General features: G+C 46.9%; 2 long non-coding RNA genes across 7 annotated transcripts in view; one reads left to right on the forward strand and one right to left on the reverse strand.

Moving 5' to 3' along the window:
• The first annotated feature begins 15,372 nt into the window (after window positions 1–15,372).
• The window catches only part of LOC140625543 (uncharacterized), a 62,023-nt gene continuing 53,456 nt past the window's right edge, over window positions 15,373–23,939 (forward strand). For 3 of the 6 annotated variants that reach the window (XR_012024890.1, XR_012024888.1, XR_012024892.1), the window contains exons 1-2: window positions 15,373–15,444; window positions 16,175–16,692. This is a non-coding gene — a long non-coding RNA (uncharacterized lncRNA). Of the gene's footprint in view, window positions 15,445–16,174; window positions 16,693–20,478; window positions 20,547–23,939 lie in introns of all 6 variants that reach the window. The other 3 variants (XR_012024891.1, XR_012024889.1, XR_012024893.1) reach the window with 3 other exon arrangements.
• Window positions 15,823–20,759, reverse strand: LOC140625546 (uncharacterized). The gene is made up of 2 exons (XR_012024899.1): window positions 18,020–20,759; window positions 15,823–16,779 (listed from the first exon to the last, which is right to left on the reverse strand). It is a non-coding gene; the product is annotated as an uncharacterized lncRNA (long non-coding RNA).

Here is a 23,939-nt window from a genome sequence, read left to right on the forward strand (position 1 = left end):
GAGTATGCTTAGAAAAGGAAACAAACAATAAAATCACTTTGAACTCGGTTGTTATATTGACTTTAGTGACATTTTGATGTTCTTTGACAATAAAAACAACAACACAAATATTCCCAAACGAATATGTATTTTGCTTTGGAAACCTTGACTTATGCTTGTCCATATCAGCTCAGTTCCTTTGATTTTCTGTGAATTCCTAATTTTCTGTGAATTAATAATATCAAGCACCAAAGAACTGGCAAATTATATGGGCTCCTCATGCTAAACTCATGTCTGGGTGAATGTGGACACCCTATTTAGCCTCTGTCTCTCTCTCTTTTTAAAAAGATTTATTTATTTGAGAGAGAGAGAGAGAGCATACGTGTGCATGTGCGCAGTGGGGGTGGGGAGAGGGAGAGAGAGAATCTTAAGCAGATTCCACGTGGAAGTTGGAGCCTGATGCAGGGCTTCATCACATGACCCTGAGACCACGACCTGAGCCAAAACCAAGAGTTGGAGGCCCAACTGACTGCACCATGCAGTGCCCCAGCCTCTTTTCTGCCTCAGTTTCTCCATCTGCAAAATGGAGATAATAGTAGCACCTATCTTATAAGGAGTGAGGAAAAGTATGTGAAAGTTGCTAGATCAGTCCTTGCCCTGTAGTAGACACTCCGTTTTTCTTGCCCACCACTGCATTAGTGTTAGCTCCCCTTTTGTTGGCCACCACTCCATTCCCAAGGATGGACAGCATCACTCCCCAGACCACTGCAAATACTAGGCTACAGAAACAGCAACTGTGTCTCGAAAAATTTTTGATTTTTACTCCTTCCTAGGCGCCAGCAGAGCCATACTCCGTGTTGCAACCCCTACTGGTAATTAATCGATTGATTGATCTGTTTATTCAAGCATTCATTTAACAGGCTTTTACTGAGGACCTAATATGCCAGGCACAGGGCTCTGGGAGCTGGGGATGCCTGGCAAAGAGATCAAGGTTGCTGTTTTCCCACGAGAATGGCTCATATGTCATGGTGGGGTCGGGGAGTTAATGATTAGATAAGCAAGAAAACATATTATTATATTATATTATATTATATTATTTATATTATATTATATTATATTATTAATATCTTACATGGAGCAACCCATTAGGGAAAATGTTGTGAAACTGAGCATTGGATTTGGTTACCTTGGAGATCATTGGTAACCTTGATAACAACTCTTAATCCCTGGAGAGTTGTTCAACAGAATGGGAGGAGGAGGAAGCTGAGAAAGGAACTTTGCTAAAAAAGCAAGCAGGAAAAAATAGGCAGCAAGTAAAAGGGGAAATGGAATTCAGAGGCTTTTTGCCTTTTAGCAGGAGCGCTTCAGCATGTTTGTAAGCTGAAGGAAGTACCAAGTAACTGATGATGCAGAGGGCAGAGGATGAGGCTGGCAGCGAGGGTGTGACGGGGGCAAGTGGGTGTGACGGGGGCAAGCGACGGCAGTGGGCGGAGGATTGGGTCTCCTGCGACACCCAGGATGTGGCCTCACTGCAGGAAAGCTGGGGGGCTGGGGCCTGGGTCTATGCAGCCAGGGGAGCGGTGGTGCAAGGAGCTTAGTTAATTTGCCAGACGGAAAACGTAGTATTCTTTTCTGCTTTCTCAGTGAAATAAGACACAAAATAGTGTCTTTCATTTCTCCTATCAATAATTATTGATTACTGATAAATTAAAAATAGTAGATGAGAAATGACTGCTTCCTCACTGCTAACAGGCTGGTGGCAAGCACCCCCAATCAGCTTGGGTACGGGCTGTTGTCTGCCCCCCTCCCTGTGCTCGGGGGATTGAGACTCTGACTTATTTTAATTGCTTCACAGACAGCCCTTTCAGCTCCCTGTGCCGCTCCCAGGACGAAGTGCCAGTATTTGATGTTTTTCACCCACCACGTGTTTCTCTCCATTGAGATAAACTTCTTCCAGGAGAAGCTGCCCATCTTGACAAGTCTGTCTCGCGTCTGTGCTCCACTGCACAGCCAGGCCCGAGAGTGACGGCAACTGACAAAATCTCTGAACTTGTCCCATTGGATTTGTCTAATGGGCCTTCCCCTGACATAGATGAAAAAGTCATTGACAGAAACAGACCATTTACCATGAACCTGGGCAGAGGTATAAGCAGCGACAGATGAAATAGGGCTCAAAATAAAGCCGGGAAATTCAGGACGCAGATGATGGGCCCAGGGAGATCTCTGCTTTCAAATGCCAAGACGAAATGAATGATAGTGAGTTTTGTAGCCCCAGGTCTGGCTGGTTGGTGAGAAAGCCAGGCCCCAACCCTCCCTCTCCCCCCTCTGCACCAGAGAGAGGCTGCTAAGTGCTAACTTGAGGGTCAGGCCTGGCACTCCAGGCCCGAGGGGCTGAGTTCTCTTTGCCAGCGTAGCAAGACGAAGAAAAAAGTATCACATAAAATCTTGCAGCCATTTAGAAATTCTAGTCTGTTGGCAAAAGTCGTGTTGAAGAAAGTGTTCCATGCGGAAGAGTCACATCTTAGGAGCGATATTTTTAGGTTCTATAATCAACACGTAACGTGAACATCATATAAACTCCATAGTAGCCTTGGAAAGGCCTTGTATCACCCATAAAACATACAACCCTGTATTCAAATTTCTATCCACACTGAAATTTGAAAATCACTGCACTAGATTAAAGGTAAAAACCGAAGGGAAATCTGTGTGCAGATGTCTGGCCTTCAGACCTTTCTGCCTCTAAGGCGACTATCAAATCTCTAGCTTTGAACGAGCTCTGGGTGGAGAATGTCAAGTGTCCTTGTTGGGCCATGGGCTGTAGGTTATGCGCTTTAATATTTAGCCTTGACAACCTTTATAGATGGTAAAAGATGTGTTTGTTATTGTGAGGGTTATGGAATGGTGGCAATGCATCAAATCCAGGTTAGGGCTGAAGTCAGAGGGCTGATTAATGCTGAAATAATACCACCCCACTCTGTTTTCTTTAAGAAGGATCTTTGGATAATCCTGTGGCTATGGAAAGGCAAGGGCCTGGTCTCTAAATGATGAATGTTGGTTCCCTGAAGAGTTAAAATTGCTTTATTTTTTTTTAATGTTTTTAATTGAAGTAGAGTTGGCACACAATGGTATCTTAATTTCAGGTGTACAACACAGTGATTTGATGCGTCTGTATGTTGTGCTGTGCTCCCCACAAGTGTCGCTCCCATCTGTCACCATACACTGCTGTTACAATACTGTTAACTGTGTTCCCTATGCTTAAAATTGCTTTATTAAGGCAATTTCTTTTTTTTTTTTAAGATTTAATTTATTTATTCATGAGAGACACAGAGGGAGGGGCAGAGACACAGGCAGAGGAAGAAGCAGATTCCCTGTGGGGAGCCTGATGTGGAACTCGATCCCAGGACCCCAGGATCACAACCTGAGTGGAAGGCAGACACTCAACCACTGAGCCACCCAGGTGCTCCTATTAGGGCAATTTCTTAAATTAAAAACTTAAAAAAAAAAAAACAACAACACAACCCAGGGTAAGAAGGTCCTATGCGTCCTATGCCAAAAGATAGTGAATTGGTTTTCAAAAGGGAACAGAAGGACATCTTGGTAGCAGCCCAACTTCGGAGCCTGGAGGAGAGAAGAATGGCAGGATCGAGGAGGGCTGAAGAGTCACCTCAGCAACATGTTGGGCCACAGACCGGGAGGGAGAGGCCTCACAGGGCTGATGTACTCGGCCATAGAGATATCAGGCCTGTGCTTCCATTTTCCTTTTCTGGCTTTTGAAACTCCCTTGATCTTCTCAACACCTCCACAGTATCTACCACCTGGTACAGCCCAAATGTGGCAGGAAAATTCTGCCACAGGCCAGAACCCAAGTTGGGGTGGCCAAAGGGGAGGGCTGCTTCACCTTCCCCAAAGCACCCTTCTCCCAAGGCTGGAAGCAACGTGGCATTAAGGATAGATGGTTGTTGCAGGCCCAAGGAGGTGATCGATAACCAAACCGTCAGAGAAGTCCAAGGTGGAACGGAGGTGAGAAGTTAGGAGCCAGGCAGTAGAGAGGACCCAGTTGCAGGACCCAGGGCGAGGGTGGACAGAGACAAAGCCCTTTCTCTCAAACATGCTAAAGCTGGGGTTGTAGGCTCAAAGGCCTTGGGTGCCGGCCTGTAGCATAAAGGATCGAAGGACCTAGTGTAAACTTTGGGTTGAACTCCGTCTACTGCCATTAAACCTCACACCTGCCAAGTGGCCTTGGCCTTTAAAAGACTGTGGGGATGAGTCAAAAAGAAACAAACTACTTTCTTGGGCGTCTGCCTACCCCAGGCTTCTGGGCTGCGACCCCCTGGGGCGGGGGTGGGGGTAACCCTCCACAGGGGAAGGGCTGCTTTACCCTGACGCCAGTGGGCTCCTGCCTGTTGTGTTTCCACGAGCAGTCCTGGGAACTGGCACAGCCGGTTCCCTCCCTCAAGAGGGGCTTCAGGGCCCCGGACCTGTGACTCGCATCCCAAGTGTCCAGAGTAGCATCTCTGCCTGCCCCACGGACACAGCGCACAGGGGAGCAGAAGTCGAGCCTGTGTCTAGCGTGTCGGGGCTTACAACAGGCCTTGCACTCCTGCCTCTGCGAGGAGCTCCCCTCTACCTCGGTCGGGGTCCTCTGAAAGCAGAATTTCAGCCAATGCCTGGGTGTACATCGTGATTTGGGGTCCGATCCCAGGAGACCGGAGTGAGGAGTGGGGAGACCCAGGCAGGGAAGGGGGGAGAACCGGCACGCGGGTGCCTGACCCAGGTCTGGGCTGCAGGTGTGCAGAAAGGGGCGGGGGCATCGCGCCATTGGCTCTGGTGTCTTGGTAGTTGAGGCTGGGGCAAGGGAGCAGGAGCCCTCTGCTGCTCTGGGTTGCCCTGTGTGAGGCTCCCCCAGCTTCAGGGAAGGCCCCGAGGCAGGGAAGCCTTGTGTTGGGGAGGAGGGAGCTTGAGGTGGGCCTCTCTCAGAGTGGGTCTGAATTGAGGGGTGGGGGTGCGGGGCAGGGCATCCAGACCACCTGCCACCATCTCTAATGCCCAAGACCAGGACCCATCATTCTTGGGGTGCACGAAGATCTGGGCTCCACTGACCTGACCTGCACTCAGACCTCTTCTGCGAGGTCCCTGGCGCTACGTCACAGAAGCCAGGGATGTCTGTCCTGGGCTGGGGCTTCTTCCTTGGCTTCCTTGCCCTTACTCTCGGTTTTCCACGCATTGGTGTATGAGAAGAGCCAGTGTGTAGCAGCAACTCAAGAAATTAGTCCCTTTTTCTGTTTCCTCCTTCACCTCTATGACCTTTTCCTCATAAAACATGGTGGTGTCTGTCAGGTCTGAGTCCTTCAGATGCCTCTCTTCTTTCTCTCCACTCCCCTGGTTTCAGCTCTTGCCTCCCTGTCTGACCTCCATCAGAACACCTCAGGGGGCGTCTCTGCTTCCAGCTCTGGCCCTCCACTCTGCACCCACCTCTGACTCATCCAGCTATTGTTACGTTCAAGTTCGGGAACCTCACCTCTTCTGGTGTGGAATCTTCAACAGAACATTCCTCTCTGGTTGTCTCCCCTCGCCTCAGTTCCACCTACCTGTGAGGGACTTTGCCTTCTACCTGCCCCTCGTGTCCCCCTCCCTCTGCCCGGTAGCTCCCTGCCCCCACAGAGAAAGAAAACACTGACGCTCTATTTCTGTTCATGCTGCTGTCAATTGATGTCTACATGTGTTCCAGCCCCTGGAACCATGTGTGATTCCTCAGCCCCTCTAGAAAGGGCAGTCCACCTGGTGTTCATAGGTCGCAGTGGGGGTCCCACGTAGGTAGTGGCGTGACTGCCTGAAAGGGCAGAACCAGAAGTGAATGGTTAGGTTTGCTAGGGCTTCACAGTGGGGCCTATGGAGTCAGGTCGTCAGATCTAGAAGGGTCGGTAGAGATTGGCTTGTAAGACCAGTCAGGTTACTAGTGAACAAAACAAAGCCTAGAGAGACAGAGAGCATTGACAAAGGTCACTGGCCAGTGCATGCGAAAGTGAGACCTCAAGGGACGGTGCTAGCACTGCCTTCCTTCCCAGAGCCCTTCCCACAATGACACGATTACATGGAGAGCCTGTGCCAGGGGCTTTTTAAGTTCAAGGAACAAACTACAGAAGTCAGACAAGAAAGGAAAGTTATTTCATATAAATGAAAAGTTTAGAGGTGTCTGGCTTCAGGGGACATTTGAACCAGGAGCTTAACTATGTCAACAAAGAAAGGTGGATGCGATGCCCTTATGAGCTTAGCCTAGATCGCGTAACCCCTGGAATCCTATGAGAGATACAGAGAGAAATAAGGGCTATTGGAAGGGGAAGAGAAGATGCTGGATGCTTAACAGGGCCAACACAAAAATCACTGGAGAACCCAACAGGGCAGAGAAGTATGTGATCTGAAGTCTAAATGATCCAAGGTCATAGCCAGACTATGTCCATTTCAGTAAAATGAGGGTGGAGATCTGGTCTCGGGGTTGAAGCTGAAGGGATTACGAAGGCCAAGAGGGAGCCCTGGGACTTTTGTTTGAAATCTGGCCTTGCGTCATTAATACTTGGGCCCTGAACATTCTTCCTGTCTGTTCAGAGAGGGCAGGGCTGCATTCTTGGGTTTGACCTGGGATTCCCACTGAGGAAGCTGGTGTGTGGGTGATTCTGCTGTTTTCTGGGTGTGTTTCTAAGGCGAGGAGGAAGAACGCTGCTGAGCGAGGAATAGACCATCCCTCTGGACAGCTGTCTTCCCAAGAGAGGTGGCCAGGGCTCAGGACCCCGGTCCCGGCCCCTGTCCCTCCCAGCCAGTAAGATTCAACATTCTGCTTGTTCTTCATTCACGGGGCCGGAGCATCTTCCTCTCCCTCTTCTCACCACTGCCAACCAACCCCTGGCTCAGGTGGGAGTTGCTGGTGCCTGGGCCACCGTCGGAGTCTGCACGCTGGTCTCTCAGCTTTGCTTCTCACCTGCCCCAGCACAACCTGTGTCGAACTCACCTCTGACACTAGTTTTATTATAATGTCATTCCCCTGCTGCTTTTAGGACCAGATCTAAGCCCCCTAATCTGGCTCCCATAGCACCTCCTCTGAGACCCTTTTGCTGTGGCCATCATCAGTCCCACCTCCAAACCCCAGAGCACTGAGCGTCTGTCCCACGTGGTTGGAACTGACCAGCTTTTCCTGCCTTCTATCATCAATTATGGTTTATGTGTCTGTGTTTCCTCACACTGATTCCGCAATCCTGGAGGACAGAGATTTGCATGTCTGACTCTTGCCCAGGGGACAGCTTTGTGCCCTGTTCATAGGGGGTAAACAAATAGCATTAGTTCACTGGGGTTAGACTTTTTGGTATGAAATCTTGGTCGGTTAAGGCTTTCTTGCCATAATATTTTAAAATCTCTAGAAATGTAGGTTTGAATTATGAGCTAAGAAGAGGATAAATGGGAGATATTTTCCTACTCCTTTCTTACAATTACTTTTCCTTGTCTGCTTGAGTCTGTACCAGCATCAGTATCTACCTCTGACTTAACTCACCAGGAGATGCTCTTAAACCTAGCAAGGTACATTTGCAGAATTCAAATGGGCATATGAATTCAGAGACCAAATGTCTCATACCTCCAGCATGCAGGCTCAGAGGAGGATGTCAAGAACACAGTAATAGCACCACACACACGCACTCACACACACACAGCAAGCATTTAGGATGCCAACCATTTAAAATGGGAGTTTTGAAACACTAACAAATGACATAGGAATATTCTTTGTGGACTCTTATCCATCTTATCCATTTCACTCTTCTATAGTGATGAGGCCAAAAGTCACTGCCCGAGAGGTCTCAGCATCCCTGTCCTGGAAATGGGTGGATGTTGACTTCTCTAGCGGGGATAAGTTTCAAATGGTGCGGGCACATGCTTTGGGAACTGGGAAAAGAGCCTCCTTAAAGTGACTTTTGGTTGGGGCAATGGCAGAAAGGCTGCTGATGGGATCTGGGAGGACCTGGGGGGAAAACAGGACTCAATGGAGCCACGTATAAACCTGACACTTGGAGTCTTCCTGCAACTTGTGTTGGTCAAAGGCTGAATCCCCACTTATGTTCCAAACAAATGGAATCTCATTCTATGACCAAAGGAGACTGCTCAGATATGGTGTTGATACAGAGGCAGCCACGTCGAAGCCACCTTCATGCCAAGGGATGAGCCACCAACGGGAGGGAATCTGCTGGTGGGAACCAAGAGATAAAGGGCAAGGGGTTGAGCCCCCCGAATATTATTCCTGCTGCCCTCCTTCCTTCACCAGCAAAACAACTGACTGAAAAATTAGTTCTTAAAAAACACCTTCTTTCCTGTTACTACTCCCTGAAGTGCCGTGGAATTATTTGGTCTCACCTCGGTGGGTGGGTGGAGTGGTGGTGCCTGCGGTGAGCAGACAGCAGGGGCGGGGGCAGGTCCTGAGTCTTCCTGTATCAGGGGCAGGGACTGTGTTTACCAAAGTGTTTATGCAGGTAGAGACGAACATCCTTGGTCCTGAGCCACAAAAATCATAATGGTCAATATGGATCGAATTGTGTGCTCTCCAAATTCTTTATGTTGCAGTCCTAGCCCCTAGGACCTCAAAATGTTACTACATTTGGAAATAGGGCCCTTGCAAGGGTAATTAAGGTAAAATGAGGTCGTATGGGTGGGCCCTAACCCACTGGGACTCGTCTTTGTATAAGAAGAGGAGATAGGAACCAGACCCCCACAGAGGGAAGACAGGAGAAGGCAGCCAGCTACAAGCCCGGGAGGAGCCTCAGGAGAAACCACCTCTGCTGACACCTCGATCTTGGACTTCTGGCTTCCAAAACTGTGAGAAAATACATTTCTGTTGTTTAGGCCACGTGGTCTGTGGTGACAGCCTGAGCAGGTTAACATAATTGTTGGAGGAGCAGAGGGAGACTTAAAATGGGGATTTTAATGGAATGCCCAAGTTCTGGGCAGCCCTGAGTTTTACGATGAATGAACACAGGAAGGAGCGCATTCATTCGTTGAGCACATACCTTCACTTCGTACGTACCCTGAGAGGACGGCATATCACAGCAGGAAGAAGCCCTTCCTTCCACTGTCCCCAGTGGAGAAAACAAAGCATCCCATGGAGGCTTAATAACCTCTGGCCACCAGCCGCTGGCGCCCTGTCTCTGGGAGGCAAGGATAAATCTGGTGACCCACTGATGACTCAACTCGGAGCAGCGATCACTGGAATTAAATAACTATTGTCTTTCCATATTTCCCCCAGACCTAAGCTTGCAGAACCAATGTCATCCCGGAGCTTTACGTTCTCAGCCTCTACAGAAGCCCTCGTTCAAACGGTGACTGTTCCAAATAGATAAAATATTTAGTGTCTTCTTCTGGCCCCTCTCAGCAATGTGTAAGGCCCTGGTCGGCCTCACGCATGGAGTATGGACAGGCCACTCGCCCACTTAGCAGCTCTTGGAGTCGGCTTGCAAAGGGCTCTGGCAGGTGGTGCGGTGCAGGGGTGGGCCTGCAGTCTGTCCCCGGAGACCCAGCGAGTGTCTCCGGCTAAAGTGCCATCTCGCAGCCTTGAGAAGCCCAAGCTCCCCGAACACCCCCCCTTCTTCAGCTTATTTCTCCCTCCTGACTCATGTCTGCTGCCTCATTTGAGTTACTGTGCAAACGTTTAGCCAAGGAGCCACACCAGGCCCTGCGTTTATTTATGACCGCCCCAGGAGTTTACAGCCCAGCACTGAGGCAGCCTTCTGCACAGAGCCTTCTGGTCAAATGAGGACAAAGTGAACCACGCCTTCCACTCTTGGCAGTGAAGCTAGTCCGTTAGAATGCTGCGTGCTGGACACCGGAGCCTCCCCTCCACTGGGCCATTCTTCTTTGGCCCCCAGTGACCCCAAAGGCGTGGAGCCATGAATTAGAAGAAAGAAGCGCAGAATAGTGCATAGGGACTAGGGTGCCGGAGGACGGGAGGGCTTCTATTTGTTCCCTTGTCTGGGCTTCCTGCAGGATGTTGCTGGTGCATTCTCCTAGTTCTAAGGCAAAAGTGCTTTGCCATTATGCAGGGAGTCTTCTAGAAAACACTCTCAAAGAGAGGCAAACAACGATGCGGTTGGTCCAAGACACACATGTCTGTGTGCATACACATGCATGCACACCTGGGAAAGAACCAAAGGATGGAGCTAGAGCTGCCATCGTAGAGGAATGACCATGATGAAATCTGCCTCACTGGGGTGATCTGAACACTAATGTGGCGGTTGCAAGTGTTGTCACTTGAAAAGACTCAAGGTGTACTTACAGCCAGCCAGAAAATCTGCATTTGCTCTATGTAAGCTCCCCTATTTAGCCTCACGGGGGACACAGAAACTCCCCACAGGAGGAGTTTATAATCTAAGGCGGGGAGGTTACAATTCAACACTAAACAACTCTGATTATTCCAGACCGAAGAATGGTATGAACAGTCAGTGCTGTGGGGAGGCTTTGGTGACCAGGTGAGTGAGACCCTTCTGGAAGTTCTGCTGCTTTGCTGTTACTCTGTTTGCTTAATAAAACCTATGCCTAGTGTTGATGCAGTTAGACCTACTGTGTGCAAAGCCGCAGAGAGGGGTCTGGCGAGACAGCAGCCGCTGTGACAGGACCATCCACCGGCCTGTGCGCAGAGGCCCGCCTGGCTGTAGAAGGGCCAGACGCTACCAGCTGTGCACTTCCGGGGTGGTCAGAAGGAGAAAGCAAACAAAATAATGGGCGTGATGGGGCTTGGAGCACTCCAAGTGCTTTGCGGCCATTTGAACACAAGAGGGTCAACAACCTTCCATTTCCTTCCTATACGTTAGTGCTCAGCAAATATTTGGATGTCGATGGGGAGGGTTTTCAAGGAATCCCTCTGGGGTGGGGATGGAGAAAGCTTCTTTAGAAGATAAATATTTATAGCTAAAATAAAAGAGCGAGAGGAAAAGGAAATAGACTCTAGACTTCCCATAGATATTTTCTTTGCTCTTGGCCATTTCCTTTTGGGGACATTTCTTCCTGTCCCATCCTCTTGGGCTCCGGCCCTCCACCTGCTCCTCTTGTCTTGTCTCTCAGGAAACTGCCGCCCCTGCCCTCCATTCGCAGCTGTCCTCGGGAGCTTGGGGGCCTCGCTCCCCCTGCTTCAGTGAGGCCCAAGGGCCTCTTCTCCATCCCGTCCTCAGCTTCCCGCCCAGCGCTGTCTGTGGGGTTTCCAAGAGCCTTCCTGACACTTATGCTTCCACAGCGTGGATGACAAGGGCTTCCTGGCTCCCCCTGCTTCCCACCCCTCCTCCTGGGCCTCACCGGCCTCCCCTGCCGCTCCTGCTCTGCGGCCTGCGGCCTGCGGCCTTTGGGACGCCTGGCCATCGGGGCAGTCGGTTGGGAGGCCACACGACGTGCATGGAACACAGGCCCCTGGGCCGCTGCCGTGTGAACTGCCTGCGTGTACATCAGGGATCCTCCATTTGTGAAGGATCCTTTTTTGGGGAAGGAGCGGGGGGAAGGGGAGGAGACAAAGGATGACAAAGGGAGAAAGGTGGACAGCTCAGAGCTGCACCTCTTTATTGTTCGTTTCCAAGCGGGATGGCAAAGGCCTGTCAAGTCCACAGGGGCTATGTCTGGCATGAGTCAGCAACCAGTGCAATTTACTGCCAGTTGATTAAATTAGCATTTGTTATAAGCCAGGGGGTGGGGGTGGGGGTGCCGTGTGCAGGGATAGATGGAGAAGGAAGAAAATCTTCTTCATGCCTTTTGAATTATTTATGGCCTGGAACTTTACATGCTAAAACCTAACCAGACTTGATAGAGAGCCTGAGAAGGATTCTCTCTCCCCTTAAAGCCACAGAGCACTTGCTTTTGGTCTCCTTGGAGGACGAGGGGGGCGCTAACAATGACAGACTCTGGTGGAGCAAGCGGGACTCTGCATTTTGCTGTGACCTTGAAAGCAGCGCTGCTGCGGGAAAGCCCCCTCCCAGGCACAGGGAGCCCCGGCTTTCTCGGCCACCTTTCGAGCAATGGACACGGATGTGTGATGCATTGCACCCTGACTTGGCCGAGTGGGGGCTTGGGGTGACTGTCAGATGGGTGGACAAAGGATAAGTCTCTTCAATTCACCTCTGGCTTCCAGCCAGATGGGAGAGCAACAAAGACTGGGGGCCCCTGCCCCCCACCCCCTCCTCCCTCCCAGTCTCACCCCCTTTACCGCCTCACAGCCCATTATTTGGATAGAGTCTGCTGACTTGCTCTCGCATTTGGGGAAATCATGTGTAATTGTTTAGGGTGTAAAAACGAAGTGATTCAATCTCAGAAAGGGGCCCTCCTTCTGGGAGATGTGTGCCCACGGAAGAGCGCAGACTCTGGGCTGGGTGTGTGTGCAAGGGGCTGGGCAGGGGGGGTGTGTATGTAAGACACCTGGATGGGCTGGGGGTCAGGGTGGCCTGGCGAGCGTCCTTTGTCCTTGGCTCTTCTGACTGCGGGAAGCAGCGCCCCCCCCCGCCCCCCCCCCCCCCCCCCCGCCCCCGCCAGCCCAGAGGAGCCGCCTCTGCTCCTAGTCGAGATCTGAAGCTTTTGTCTGCAAGCCCCAGCAACAAGGCAAACTCTTGGGGTGCCCCAGCCTCATCATCTGCCTCCAAGACCTGCTGCAGGATAGGGCTCCTCTTCGCCTGAACTGCTGCCTCTGGACCACACTGTAATCCAAGCTTTGCCCCCAGAGGCATCTCTCTCTCTCTCTCTCTCTCTCTCTCCCTCTCTCTCTCTCTCTCTCTCTCTCTTTCACACAAGAAGAAAGGATCAAGGGGAGAGTGGCTGAGTGAGGCAGGACAAAAGCAGCGAGGCAGAGAAGACGGACGGAAGTCAGACAAAGAGTGGGGACATGTGCTTTGGCAAAAAAGCAAGCAACGCAATCCTTTCCTTGGCTCATCACTGCTAGCTCAGTTTACCCATTAAATAAATAAATAAATAAATAAATAAATAAATAAATAAATAAATAAATATTTATAAAATAAACCGAGTCCAAGGCTGACCTTTTAGTAAGAACTGGAGTCATTCCTTCCAGTTGCCAGAATAAGTCTTACATTTCTACCTGTGTATAAGTGAAACAAAGCAGGTGGTGTCTTTTGCAGTCCTGGGACACGCAAAATGAGCTACAAATTTCTAATGGAGAACAGAAAGGATTTGAGTGTCAACCTCCAGCATGGGGGTCCCCTCTGCCCCATCCCGGTACCAGAAGAGGTCCACGTACCTCAGGCCATGGGGGAAGGGCATGATTCCTACAGCCCAGATACCACCATGCGATACCCACTTGTCCCCTAGCTACACCAAGAAGCAAATTGAGGTCATTTTCATAATTTAGGCAAAACCTCCCTTTCCACAAGAATTACTGAGATATTTCAGGCAAATGCAGATTTCAGAAAAAAAAAAATTTAAAAGGCAGAATTTGAGTTTGGGAGCTCATTAAAAAGCAGTGAGACTTCCTGTATTGCACCAATTATAAACAATTTGGAGGAAAGAGAGGTTGCTTTCTCTCTTTTAAAGAAATTATCTGGAAAATTACCCAGGTCTTTGCTTCCTCTTTTCAGATGATATCTGGACAGGCTATGTTAAATATAATAACCTCATTAGGACAGGTTTAGATGATAAAACCAGGAGAGGAAACTGAGAAGCCCAAACTCTGTCCTCAGGCTTGCCTCCAGCTAGCCTTGCCTCTGATAAACCGGTGCATTTCCCCAGGCACTAGCATCTTTTCTTTTTTCCCCACTGAATTGGAGCCAACCCCCTTTGCCACTTGTCTACTTTATAGGAATGCTCTAAAAATTAATATTCGCTGTGAAACCAGGAGAACCTCAAAGGAATGATCCTATCTCAACACGAAACATTATCTGTTTTGTTTTGCCTGTCACTCTGAGTTGGCATTGATATATTGTTCAGAATCTTTCTAAAAATCTCCTTTCTTTTTCTGACCCTCGTGACCAGTAATGATGGGAAACAGTGTACTGGAATAAATCCAAGAAAGAAATATTTTTGCCTGTCCATCAACTCAGCCAATTGGGTTTAAAGTGACTATGATCATTTTAAGTGGTTCAATGAATGTGTAAGCTAGGTACTATCGGAGGAGCGTCAGTGGCTGCCAATCTTATCCTTTTCTTGCCCAGTTTTTTTAAGCGTTAAAACTGTATGGAGAGGAGGATGGAGATTTGTGTCTTTGGGATTTGGGGGGAGGGAGGTGAGTCATGCTGAGGAGCTATGTGATTTTACTTAGTCAATGTTTCTAGCATCTGTCCTCACCCTTTCCATCCCTAATACCCTACTCTGATTCAAGCTCTGATTATTTCTTACCTCAGCGTGTGAAGCAGCCTTGGAACTGGCCCTCTCTTGATTACAGTGTGATCTGCTAAGCAATTCTCCACACTGCTACGAAGGGGTCCTTCCAGAAAAGTAAGCTTTGCCATGTTGGTGGCTCCATTGCCCAGACTACAATCCAGGGTCCCCCAGGGGAGGGACTTCCATGGTCTGTGGACACTTTAGTTACCTGTGTCTCCAGTTTCAGCCCCTGCCATCCCCTGCCTTGCACATTCTTGTTCAAAAAGCTAACTGCATATGCTTTCCGACAGGGATGGTGCTATTGTTTACCTTTGGGCCTCTGCTCTTGCCATCCTCTCTGCTAGGAGTATCTCAGAGCAAGCAGACAAAAACAAACAACAAACAAACAAGGAGCACACTTAGCTCCTTATTCATCCTTCAGGACTCGGATCGTGTGGCACGTACCCTGCCCGCCTTTCTCCCCTGCCCTGTGTTCTCCTCCAGGGTACGCCTGTCTTCTGAATACCCCCCAACCCCCGACCCTGGGCCAGGCTGTAGCATCAGGCTGGAGCGTAAGGTTGCATGGTCTAGATTATAGATGCATGTCTACCCACTGAACAGTGAGCACTCTGAGGAGAGGAACCTTGTCTTTTTCATCTCTGTATCTTGAGCCATACCTGGCTCAAGAAGAGATCTGGTAAATAGCTAAATACACCCTTGTTAAGTGGCTTCTATGCATAAGGCACTGTGTTAAGTGTTGGGAGATAGTTTCCAATGCTAGGCTGTTCAAAGAGAAAGACTGGTAACTATATCAATGCATATTTTAGTGAATTCTTCATTTTCCTTTGAATGAATGATCCGGAGTTATGCAAATAATTAGCAGTTGGGGGGAACCCTGTGTCAACAGCGGGCCATCTGGCAGTGTGAAGTCATAGCAGGTTGCTTCTCTTTGCTGCCACCACTCTGGGGCCTGGGGCTTTCTTGTGGCTGTGGCCTTGGGTATAGAGACCTCCCCCTTCTCTGGAGTTCTCTGCCTTGTATTCTGTTGCCATGGCAACAACCCACTTTCATTCTGGACTTCCTGCATGGGAGAGGGGAACCATTTACTACCATGGCATAAATGAGGAGGGGTTATTTAAGAAAGAAGTCGACAAGGTTAATCATCAACACATTATACTAGTGCCATAAAGTCTGATTTAGTGGTAGGATAGCTTGTTAGGTATTTGTGGGCAGTACTGAAAAATAGATTAGCTATCCAGATATGAGATTTGGGGTTCCCTTTGTTTAAATATCTGCCTATGTGCCTGTTGTGGTTCTATTTTTAATGAGAAAAATATTTTTGTTCTCTAAGTATATGGAAGATCTGTTTTCAGTAATTCAGTGTATTAAAGAAGAGAGCAAAATTTCTAGAAGGAAGGCTGAGTGCTCTTGCAGGGTGTGGAGTGCTGGGATAAAGCAAGATACTAACACCTGTCCAGCACTGTCATAAGTCTATTCAAATCTGTTAAGGGATTATGTGGAAACATAGTAATATATCATTTAAATACTTTATTTGGAATAGAGCCACCTTTGAAAAAAAGAAATTGTTAGATGACTTGCTTTCTAAACACCGTTATGTATTCAGGCCTGCAAATGCAGGTATTTATTGCAGAGCCTGGTTCACTGTTTGGTGACTACATAAGTCTGATACAGAGACTTCATGTGCTCTGAGCAAGATGTCTTAGCCTGGCACAGTGAGCCCAGTCTTGCTGTATCTCAGCATTTCTCTCCTTTTCTCCTGGGAAAAATTGAGATTCTCTTTCTAGTTCAAGTGCAAGCTTACCCCTGGCCTAGGCTGAGTTCCTTTTGACTTTTACCAAAGCAGCTTCTCTTTTCTGGTTTCCAGCTTTTACTCCAAACACAGATGGAGACCTCTGGTTTACTAAAGGGGCAGGTCTCTGCTGAGCTTCGCAGAACTATGTAGTTCTCTGTCTCTTGCCTCCTTCTGATGCCTGGATGTTTGGGTTCCATTTCGATCAGATATGCCCTGCAACTCCGGCCCATTTGTCTTCTCTTGGAGGAGCCAGACAAGATTCTCATTTATTCACTTGCAATCAGCTACTGCCATCACACAGAGACACACAGCGTGCGTGAGCATTATTACACCAGGGGCATCATATGCTCAGGCATGGGCCAGGGAGGGGTGGAGTCTTGGCTGGCAGGCTTATCTGTGACAGAAGTGATCAGTAGACAGTTTTTCTGTCAAAAACAAAGGTGATACTTCGCCTACTAGGCATCATTCTCTGTGGCTGCCCTGAGTGGGTTGCCATATTTAGTTCCTTACAACTCAATAGGTAGCCACAGCCAACTAGATTGGGGGGCACCTAATGGACAGATCCAGTTGGATTTTCTGAAGAATCCCAGGTGAGGTAGTGACCAATGTGAGGTTGCAGTAGTCAAAGTGGGCCGTGTCGATGTAACGGAGTAGGAGGAACTAGGATTAAGTAGAAGCTGTTGGGTACAAATGGGCAACACAGAGCACACAGAAAGAATAAAATGGTTAGTGGCTGAAGAAGATGAGTAGACACAATAGAGGGGAAAGAGAAATACTAAGAGAGTCAAAGAGATATGGAAAGAGAAGAGTGGAAGGAAAAAGGTAGAGGGAGAGAAGGAGAGGGAGAAGGAAGTGAGGAGAAAGGCAGAGGAAGGAGGGAGAGAGGGAGAATCCTTAATCTGGGTTCCATTCCATTTGGGTTTTCATAGACCAGTACTTGGAGGAACATTCCTTGGACCCTGCCCATGTTGGTTCAAATAATGGCTCCTTACTTGCTAGCTTTGTAACCTTGGGCAAGGCATGTAATCTTTTTTTCCTCCTCTGTACAATGGGCACGAGTATAGTATCCACCTCAAAGGGATGTTGTGAGGAAGAAATAAATTAACATGTGTAAAGCACTTACCAGGGTGCCTGGCCCACTACTTAAGTGTGATCTATTTATTACAAACGCTCTTGGTTTCAACTGAAAATTTCTTTTTACCAGCTCATATGGCTCCTGACAGCAGTCACCCCTCGCCCCCAACCTGAGTTGAACATATTTGTGGATGTCTGCTCCTTATAATCGAAAACAGCTTAACTGTAGTACCTTAGGGTACTTTTCAAGTTTTGAATGTTCAAAAAGTCATATTTTCTTTTGACTTCTAGAAATTTAGGATAAAAGGAGAGAGTGTGTGCCTTGTGGGACCAGAAATAGGCAGAGTGAAAGTGAAGGCTTTCAAAGTGTGTCCATTGTCAAGACAAGACATCTCTAATTTGGGCAGACAGAGTGGAGGGGTTACACCTTCCCTTCCTCTGAGGTTACTTCTTGAGGCCAAATGCCACATGGACAATTTGTCTACTTCTGTATTGAGTAACCATGCTGTTTTTGCTTCCCTCCATCCTATTGTCTCATTTGGACCCTAAAGCTTGTAGCCTTCACACTACTCACCTTGTGTGATATTGTTCCAAGTGTCTTTACAGATGCTGGCAATGAAGTACCATTTTCAAACACTGAGAACAAAGCCCACGGAGGTTTCCCCTCAGTGGCTAACACTATTCCAGAAATCTAGTTTGTCCTTTGGACCTGAGGAGAGGAGACCCCCAATCTGAGAGAGTACTGAGAGCCTTTGCTTGCCTTTCTGGCATGCCAGTGGTATCAGTTTGCTAAGGCTGCTTGTTTAAAGTACCGTAGACTGGGGGGTGGGAGTGGGGGCTTACCAGAAATTTATTGTCTCAGAATTCTGAGTAGAAGTCTACAATCAAGATGTCACTTCCTTGGTCCATGAGGCTGTGACGGAGTCTGTGCTTGCCTGGCTCCCAGCTTCCGGTGGTTTGCCGACGATCTTCAGTGTTCCTTGGCTTCCGTTCCATCACCCTGTTCTCTGCCTTCATTTTCACATGGTGATCTCCCTGGGTGTGTGTGTCTCTGTGTCCTCTTTTTATAAGACACTAGTCATATTGAATTAAGGCCCACCCTGATGGCCTCATTTAACTCAATTACCTCTGTAAAGACCCTATCTCTAAATTAGGTTGCATTCTGAGGTACCGGGGTTAGGACTCCAACATAACTTATTTTGTTGACACAATGCAACCCATAACACTGATAAATCTGAGGAGTGGGTGCTGAAATGGTTCGTGAGGTTGACAGGTTGGTGATTGGGCGTAATACTGGTTTGCTGATAATGGGGTACTTGTGAAGCCCGCCCGGTGACTCTAGCAATTGTAAATCATACCCTCGTTGCTTAACACTCTCTTGGCATTTTAATTTCATACTCTCTTGGTTTTTCTATACTGGCTTTCTTCCTTAGAATCCTCACCTGGACTCCTATGTATTGTTTGGCCCCAAGTCCTGAACTTTGACCCTTTTTCTCCGTCAACATCCTTGGGAATCTCATCCAGTTCTGTGGCTTTAAATACTATCATTAGGGTAATTTCTTTCAACTTCATACTTTTATTTCTTAAGCCCTGGTCCATCTTCTGAAATCCTCACTCATATATTTAGTTATATATATATATTATCTTGTAGTCATATTCCCTTAGATGTTTAAGAGGTATCTCAAACTTTTAATGTCCAGCACTGAAATCTTGATATTCTCCCATAAATATATTCCTTCCTTTGTGTTCTCAATCTTGGTAAATGGCACCTCTGTCTAATCAAGTCCTAGGGATACATCTCAGCCCCTTGCTTTCCCCCTCCTTTTGATCCAGTCGCAAATCTGTAGATTGTTACTTTGACATCTCTCCAGCACCTGTTTATCTTTCATTCCTATGGCCTCCATGGTGCTCCAGGTCTCCACATCTCTCACCTGCGTGACTGCAGTAGCCTCCAAAATGATTCCCCTCCCTTTTCTCTTGTTAGCCTACTCTTCCAGGTGGTTCAGACTCACATAGTTTAGATCCTGTTCCTTCTTTGGTTTAAATTCTCCACAGGCTCCTCATTGCACTGAGAAGAAAATATAAGCTCTTTACTCTGACCAAGCAGCCCACAATGGTTGGGCCTTTGCCCACCAGTGTCCCACCCCTTGGATAAAATCCTCCAAGTCCATTCCTTCCTGAGGGCTCTCACTAGCTGTGCCCCCTTTCTAGAGAGCTCTTCTTCCAGATATTCAGTTGACTTTACTCATTTACAAGTCATTTATGTCTCAGCTCAACTTCACCTTCCCAGAAAGGGCCTCTCTGATCACTCAGCATAAAGCAGACACTGTCCCCCTTCGCCACTTATTTCCTGCTTAATTTTAATTCTAGAATTTATCACTGGCTGCTATCTTTTTATTCATTCACTGCCTGTCTCCTCCCATTAGAATAGAAGCTGCATAACACTAGGTACATTGTCCTACTTACCCATTTTACATCCTTAGGGCCTGAAGCAGTGCCTTGCACAATTTAAGCATCAGTGTGAATTTGATGAATGAATGAACAGTGATTCTGGGCAAGAAAGGTGAAAAGAACCTACAGTTAAGTGTGTACTGTGTGTCAGGCATGGCTTAAGCCTTTACTGCCAGGATTGATTTTGATCCTCATGAAATCCTTTAAATTAGGTGTTCTTTCCATTTGACAGATGAGGAAAATGAGGCTTTGAGAGACTAAATAAGGAGACTGATCCAACAGCTCATAAATTATAGAGCTGAAGTTCTAACTGGTTTCCATATACTTTCTACTATGACATAAGCTGGAGGTGATAGGTACATAATATAACCAATGTTTTAGAAATAAAAGTGTAAGCAGGTGATTGAAAAGTATTAAGAACAATGTTTGGTTCTGGGTCAACTAAAGAAGATACTTTTTTGACCTAATCTCTCTATTACTAGAAACTTTAATTGAAGGATTAAAGATTTCCACAGTAGAAGGTGTGCTTAGGGCAGATAATCTGAAATAGAAGTTTTGAATTTTAATGAAAGGGAACTTACTAAAAGGGGGGAAAAAAGCTAGTGGGATATTTTTGTTATTATACTGTTTTGGGATTCAGGACCAAGAGGCATATTGTAAGTCATGATTGGTGGTGGTGGTAGGGGTGGGGTGGAGGGAACTTGAACAGTTTTCCCAGATGCTCTGTGCCTAATACAGTGCTACCTAGGCACAGCGCTGTGGTGGGTGCTCAAGAATATTTGTTGAGTGAATAAATGGGGAGAATGAAGATACTTTTTCCCTCCTCTCATGTGCTCATCACAATGGCAAAGGTGGAGATGGGGAAACTTCATGTGGCTAAGTGACTGAAAACAAGTTAAGAGACTTCACCAGGGTGTAGGTACGTCTCTGTGTTCAAAGTGTGTGAATGTTCTCCTCCTCCTTCCTAGTGTCCATTCCCTACTACCTGCACGTTCATTTATTCCTCTTATGCCTGTGAGGGAGTAAATACATGGTGTGTTACTTTCTAAAGATTACCAACTCTCTCCTATTATACTCTAATGACCCAGCATCCATCTTTTGTTGATTGTGGTTATGTTTTGGGAAAGCATGATTTAATCCATGATGCAGTGCATTCTTGGTGATAATGAGCTATGAAGAATGGGGTCCTAGTGTAATTTATTTCAGTAAATTTCAAATTACTGTATAGAAATACCAGGAATAATCTCATGAATAAAAGAAATAAAGGAAGAATTTATGGGATCTTTACATTCTCTAAGGAAATAATTCAAGTACCAGAAGAAGAAACTAAATTTAGGTAATCAAAAACCAAGGTGTTTAAAGAAGAGCTGTTGTTTGCAAGATCTGAAGTAAGCACGTGGAATGCAGTACAAAATGGGAAAGGTGCCAGCTTACAGGGAGCCAGTAGCATGAAGAAACAACTGTTTGCAGATAAAATTATCCAGGTCAAAACAAAGTAGGTGATTCAATTTACAAAGGACATAAAAAACAGTAGGAAAAGATCCTTTATATACCTAGCAGAAAAGCACCAGGGGAAGCTCTACCTCTTGACTAGATGTGGAGATGTCAGGGTAGATGACACCAAAGAGGTGTTTTAATGGAAAGTTGTGCTAACATTGGGATTGTAGGCCACGTTCCCCAGCAGCAGACTCTGCAGTGGATATTTACATGCAGGTGATTTGGGGGGAGTGCTGTGGGAATAGCCCCTGCTGTGGAGGGGGTAGGATTGAGCTGTGATGCATCTGTAACAGAGGCCTCAGTGGGTCCCACCTGGAGCTCTGGAGCTGGAATGGGCCTTCAGAGATGTTCCAAATTGAGGCATGGGGCTTGGGGCCTTTGTACTCCTATATTGTCCAATTAATTAGATATGTGTTGTCCCCGGAGGAGGCATATCCTAAAGCAAGGCAGCTCCCTTCTGTAATTCCTGGAGAGGGACTCAGCTGTGAGCTACCAACAGCTAACCCTTTTGGCATCTGGAGGAAGGGACGGCTAAGTCTTGAAGGAGTAGGGCCTCCACAGCACCATAGATGTCTTACATATGATGAAATCCCAATCCTTTGGCATACCCTTTAAGTTGGATGACCATATAATTTATTGTGTGACCCAGGACACTTTTGAGAGTGAAAGGGGGCCCTATCAATAATTACTCAGGGACAAGGGTCAAACCAGGATGGTTCTTGGCAAACTAGAATGGATGTTCATCTTACCTGTAAGGCTCCTGATAACAGGATTGCCTCTTACCTTCACTCTTTCTAAAGTCCACTCCACTTTGCCTTCCATTAGGTGCTAGACCAAATGAAGCCATGTCTCAGGCGAGGGCTCTTGCATTCATCACTTCCTTCCACCTATTTTTTAAGGCTGTCCCTCCCTCTTATACTCTTCATAGCTCAACTTAAAATTTTCCCATTCAGAGAGGCCTTCTCATTTGTTTTCCATCATCGTACCTGTTTATTTTATTCACAATCCTAACTACAATCTGAAATTATAGTCACTAGATCTTAAGCTCCATAAGGATGTGATTATGCTATCTTGTATACCAAAGTACCCACAGTGATTAGCCCAATGCTGGTTCATACATGTTTGGTACTCAATAAATACAAAGAAGTAAATGAAGGAAGAGCCTGGGACATTGTTCTGAAACAAAACTTGTGTGTGTGTGTGTGTGTGTGTGTGTGTGTGTTCAATAAAATGCCCGAAGATCAGCAAAGGACAAACACATCACCTACACTGGGAATTGTAGATGTGACTGCTGACCCTGAAAATGTGGACATAGAGGGATGCAAAACATTAAACAATCAATTTGCAAACACCTAGAGGATCACAGGCTGCTGGATAATAACCAGCAGTTTAGCGATGAGGAGATATTGTCAGAACAATCTAATTTCCTTTTAAGACAGAGGGACTTTCATCAAAAGCATTTATTAAGTGTCTGCACACAGCTAGGAGAAGCCTGTCGGAGGTGGAGGGGCTTGTATTCATCTGTGAAGCAACAGATTTAATATGTGTCTTGACTTCAGCTAAAATCTGATTTTACTTCTGTGATAATTTCCTTTCATAGGCCAAGCAAATATGAGTTACTTATGGTAGGAAGTGTAGCAGAAAGTTACAGGGTTAAGCCCAGAATAATTACTAAAGCCTTTCAAAGTTGAAAAAAACCTTAATGATTATAGGTGAAGTCATTTTAAAGGTGAGAAAGGGTAGCCTTTGGCTCAGGTCCCCTGAGGTTGACTTTTCAGTGCTCTACCTCTTAACACCTGTCTGTCCCAGAAAACAGAATTGCACTCAGATTAGCAGGTGATTTGTTCTAGGTGCATTTGGAATAGTTACCAAATGCCCTCCTCTGAGAAAGGGTCCACATGACTTACTGGAAGCACAAACTTTAATATTGATTCACACACAAGCACCATGGTCAGGATTGCAGGGTAAAAGTAATACCCTTATAGGGATCAAAAGTCACAAGGATGCTCCCAGATACCAGTGTTAGGTGTTATAACCTTGACTTTTAGATACAGACAACATTTTGGGCCAAGCTGACACAGACTCATCCTAGTATCCAGCCATATAGACCTTGCATATGTGTGAATCAAATACAGAGCAGCTGAAAAATTCCACAACAAGAAACACATACAAAATATTAAATGTAAGGTCCTGGGAGATGGGACCCTTAAACATAGTTTAGGAGTATCATGTCCCATCTATGAGAATGGGAAGGCTACCAGGAAGGTCTTGTCAGCCAATGGGAAGTCCACATCAGAGAAGTCACTAGCAGTACCACGAAACTGGCCTTTGAGCAGCACGCTACCCTAGAAAGACTGAAGAGCAGGAAGGATCCTTACCCTGAGAAACCTCATTTTGGAGAATGTTGAAAAAAAATGCCTCACATCCGTCCACAGGGGAATAAGGTGGTGGCAGCCTGGTGAACTGAAGAACCCATGTAGAGTACCAATGATAGGAGGTCAAATGGGATTTAACATTCCTTCATGTACTCAACATTTGTAAGAATTTATTTGTGGGTGGGCACTGTAGTGGGTGCTGGGATACAGTGTATGCAAGATGGAGGCCATCTTTATTTTCATGGAACTTAGAGTTTCTGGAGAGTCTATACAGACTCACCTGAGGGGTCATTATATTTTGGGGCCTGTGGAGAATTATGGAATTTGAAGAATAACTGAACCAATTAGAACAGGGATTAAGAAGGATGGGGGCAGCTGGTATTAAGTCATCCAACTATCCAGTGACATAAGGCTGCTTACATAGAAAGCTTAGAAAATAA

The sequence above is a fragment of the Canis lupus genome, chromosome 36 (genome assembly GCF_048164855.1).
Source record: "Canis lupus baileyi chromosome 36, mCanLup2.hap1, whole genome shotgun sequence".
In the NCBI taxonomy this organism is placed as follows: domain Eukaryota; kingdom Metazoa; phylum Chordata; class Mammalia; order Carnivora; family Canidae; genus Canis; species Canis lupus.